The sequence below is a fragment of the Balaenoptera physalus genome, assembly GCF_965194825.1.
Source record: "Balaenoptera physalus genome assembly, chromosome: 21".
In the NCBI taxonomy this organism is placed as follows: domain Eukaryota; kingdom Metazoa; phylum Chordata; class Mammalia; order Artiodactyla; family Balaenopteridae; genus Balaenoptera; species Balaenoptera physalus.
The window spans coordinates 7546522-7550996 of NC_138902.1; the positions used below are offsets into that span (position 1 = coordinate 7546522).

Below are 4475 nucleotides of genomic sequence, written 5' to 3' on the forward strand. Positions count from 1 at the left end.
TCTTGGCAGTGCGTGCTCTTCTGCAGGGAGTCCTGTGTGTGCAAATGTCCTAACGAGAGTCTCTGAGTCCATCTTGACCGGCACCTTAAGGACAGCTAGACCTTCGTCTCCTTGCGAGACGAAGTGATCCTGAAGCGGAAGGTCACAAGCCACACGAGATGCCGGCTCTGTTGCCTTTGGGCCCCTCCCAGAACCCTGACTCCAGTGCAACCAAAGCAGTGCTTTGAATGGTTCTCATGGGGCGGGGCACGCCAGGTAACGCCAGGTATGTGTCCTGCGCTCCATATCCCTCCACTGGTAGAGGTTTGGGTTTGGGGAGGCTTTTTTTTTTTTTTTTAACAAAGAGAGATGTATCTAAATTAAGAGCTGCACTATTCACAATAGCCCAGACATGGAAGCAACCTAAGTGTCCTTCGACAGAGGAATGGATAAGGAAGATGTGGTACATGTATACACTAGAATATTACTCAGCCATAAAAAAGAATGAAATAATGTCATTTGCAGCAACTTGGAGGGACCTAGAGATCATCATACTCTAAGTGAAGTCAGTCAGAGAAAGACAAATGTCATATGATATCACTTATATGTGGAATCTAAAATATGATACAAATGAACTTATTTATAAAACAGAAACAGACCGACAGACATAGAAATCAAACTTATAGTTACCAAAGGAGAAAGGAGGTGAGGGATAAATTAGGAGATTGGTATTAGCAGATACAAACTACTATATATAAAATAAGCAAGGTCCTACTGTATAGCACAGGGAACTATATTCAATAACCTGTAATAAACCATAATGGAAAAGACTCTGATAAAGAATATATCTATATCTATATCTATATCTATATCTATATCTATATCTATATATATGTAACTGAATCACTTTGCTGTACACCTGAAACTAACACAACATTGTAAATCAACTATACTTCAATTTAAAAAATAAAATAAATTAAGGGCTGCCAATGGAGACTTCTCCTTCCCCAGCTCTTACGGGAATTGCTCTTGAAAAAGACTCAGAATGGATTTACTTATTGAGCACCTATGCATGTGAAACACCATGCCAAGCATCATGAGAAGGATACAGAAATGAAGATGATTTTGGTGGTGCTTATAATCTGGTAAAGGAGACAAACATATACATAAATCACCAGCATCAGGCAGACAACAGTCACACAAGACCATGGAAGATAAAAAGGGACTTTTTCCTCCTGGGAGGATGGAGCACGTTGGCACGGACTTGGCAGTCAGAGGAGCGTAGGGCCGTAGGCTGTGGGAGAGGCTTTCCATCAGGACCCAAGCTGGGAGGAGGAGAACAGTAGGAAACTGACTACTTGGGTGTGGTAGAGTTGGCCTTGGATGGAGGGTGTGGTAGGTGGGGAGAGAGAGAGAGTAGCGTAGGGTAACAGGCTGAGGTTTGGACTCAGTTCTCTGTGAAAGAGGGAGCAGCGATTTTTTTTTTTTGGTTATAGAAGAATTATTTTATTCAGTGATATTCAAGACATGATTAGGTCATGGCCTTATATTCACAGTTTCAAGTTGGAAATAATTCAGAAATAATGATCAACATTTGGAAATTAGCTATTAGTTACGGATTCAGAGGAAAAAAGAGCTTTTGCTGATTGAGTCATAAAGGATGCTAATCACATTAAAAACAAATTTAGTAAATAGTATCAACCATGCAAATAGATGAAAAATATTTACCAGCCCACGAAATGTTTTAACCAGCCCTTCTGCTTTTGTGACATCCCAAATGTAGCAAATGTTTTTTTAAATGGGAGCAAGGATGTCTGGATGGAGTCGGTACAGAGTGGGGAGGCCCACCGGGAGCCATTGCGAGAGTCCGGGGGGGGGGGGGCTTGAGCTGTGGGGAGGGGATCCTCGGGATCCTAGCATCCTACCCCGCATCCTTCTCAGCGGAGCCTCAGGGAGCCAAGCGTGTCCAGGTGGAGATACAGCGGCTCCGTCCATACCAAGCGGAACACTGGCCACAGTGCACCCGAGGACACACGTGGGTGGTCCTGTGTTATATGTTTCTCTGGATTTGTGCTACAACCTGGGGTCTGCAGTCACAACCGTTTCTTCTCGATGCTTTAGTGAAGAGGGAGAGAAAGACCAGAGAATAAGCCAGACCCATGTTTGGGGGTGGCAGGGAGCCAGCAACACTCTACAAGCCCAGTTGAATGGGGATGCAGGCTGAGCATTTTAGATTTGACGAAGGTTTATTATGTGCTGTGCTGGCAACGTGCTGTGCTGGCAACGTGCCGTGCCTCTACCCCCAGATCTGCCCTGTTACATGCCCGGGGGCTCCCTTGTTGTCTGCTCTAGAGTTGGGCTTGACCTGCTTCGAAGGAGTCAGACTTCAAACACCTGCTCACACGCTGTACCAAGTGGCATCACTCACTGTCTTCTGGGAACAACAAATTCTTGTCAGTGTGCCAGCTGCTTCCTGCCAGGACCCTGACAAAGGTACTATGCATCCTCTGTACCTACTATTAATCCTCACAGCCCTGGGAGGCAGTCTTTCCATTTCGTAGATAAGGAAAGTGAGGCACAGGAGAGGCTACCGGACCAGACCTGGCCTGGGGGCCGCCAGGAGCAGCGCTGTCTGGATGCACAGAAGACGGGGTGGCTCTGGCGCCACCCGCCCCCTCCGCCCGGGCGACTGGGGAGACTCCTCCTTGGGAGGCGTGAAATGGGAAGGTCCTGGTGACCTTGGCCACGGCAGGGAGGACAGCTTCCTTGGACCTACAGCCAAGCTTGCCTGAGTGAAAAATAAACTTCTACGCGTCCGCCGAGAGATGGGTTAGCTCAGGACCCATCCTGAGCAACACACTTCTCTAAGTCACTTAACCAGTGAACGGCAGGACCAGGTTACAGGCAGGATATGGACAGGATGCAGGAACTAATTAGGAGGAAGAAAAAACTCCACACGGTGCTCCGTCAGTTGAAACCAGGGCCCAGGGCATTTTCTCTTGCTCACTTTTTCCACAGCTGTTCTGCTGTTACTAACATCACTACCCATAATATTAGGAACTTAAGTTTCTCGAGTGCTCCACGCTTGCCAAGAAATGTGTTGAAGGCTTTACCTTATCTCATCTGGTCCTCCGCTGAGATGTGCACTGTTATTATCTATGTTTCTCATTTCAGGGAGCTGAGCTCAGAGAGGTTAAGTAATTTTCCAAGTTCACATAGGTGGTAAGCATCAGCACTGGGGTTTTAACTCAGAGTGTGTGACATTACTTTCTACTGCCTCCCAAGACCAAGGCCAATGCCAACAAGGAAAGGAGGTGTGAAAATGCAAACACACACAGACACACATCGAACCACTTAGGATGGAAGGGAGCAGATCCAAAGAACCCTGGATGTTGAAAACATTCCCCCAAGGTCCTGCCACAGTAACTGAGCATGTGCTCGCACCAGCCAAGATGAAGACGTTTTCCATCAGTGGTTTTGAGCTGCTCTGAAGAACCCCATTGCTGCTCCTACACTTGACACGGTTTCTGTTTTGCAGGGCCAATGGGTCAGGTTTGAGGAACTAGCTTGTTTTAGCTTGCTCACTACGGTAGCCACCTAAGCCCAGGCAACCACAGGGTCTTAGTCCTGGTGGGACAATCACGCCCCAGCAATTGCAAGTGCCACCGTGCAAACCGTTCTTCTGGGAGACAATTAAATGTAGCTATGAGTGGGCCTGACCTGGTTAGCATCCAGTATCCAGGGACCCATCCCACACACATGTGACATTAACCACATCGCCCAACACACCTCGTCCTCTTACTTAGCAATATCATTTTTCCTCTACGATCCTGTTTATTTCTTTATCTGTCTTCCATTTGGCCCATATAATTACACTATGCTAGCAAGGAATTCATGTTAGCAGAGCAAGGATGTATCCTTTTTTAAATGAAATTATATAAGATTAAGTTCCCTAGGGACTCCCCTGGTGGTTCAGTGGTAAAGAATCCACCGTACAATGCAGGGGGCGCGGGTTCGATCCCTGGTCAGGGAACTGGGATCCCACATGCCGCGGGGCAGCTTAGCCCCGGCACCTCAACTAGAGAGCTCAAGTGCCGTAAACTACAGAGCCCACGTGCCCTGGAACCCCCGAGCCACAATTGCAGATCCCATGCGTCCTGGAGCCTGCGTGCCACAACTAGAGAGAAGCCCACGCGCCACAGCAAAGATCTTGTGTGCCGCAACGAAGACCCGATGCAGCCAAAAATAAAAATAAAATAGATAAATAAATAATAAATAAATCTTAAAAAAAAAAAAAAGATTAAGTTCCCTAAATAGAGTGCAGCCTAATTTAGGCATTCCCCTGTCCCCATGTCTGGGTTGGCAGCCCAATCCAAGATATAAGCAACATTCACATATCTAGGTACACTGACTTCTAGGCTTTTCTTTGGGGTAGGGGAGGGAGGCTCTGGCTCTGGTACTATTTCTTTTCCTACTAATGGGTTTTGTTTTGTTTT

General features: G+C 46.8%; 1 long non-coding RNA gene across 1 annotated transcript; it reads right to left on the reverse strand.

Moving 5' to 3' along the window:
• Positions 1-342: 342 nt before the first annotated feature.
• Positions 343-968, reverse strand: LOC309651498. The gene is made up of 2 exons (XR_014258195.1): positions 915-968; positions 343-833 (listed from the first exon to the last, which is right to left on the reverse strand). It is a non-coding gene; the product is annotated as an uncharacterized lncRNA (long non-coding RNA).
• Between the last annotated feature and the right edge of the window lie 3507 nt (positions 969-4475).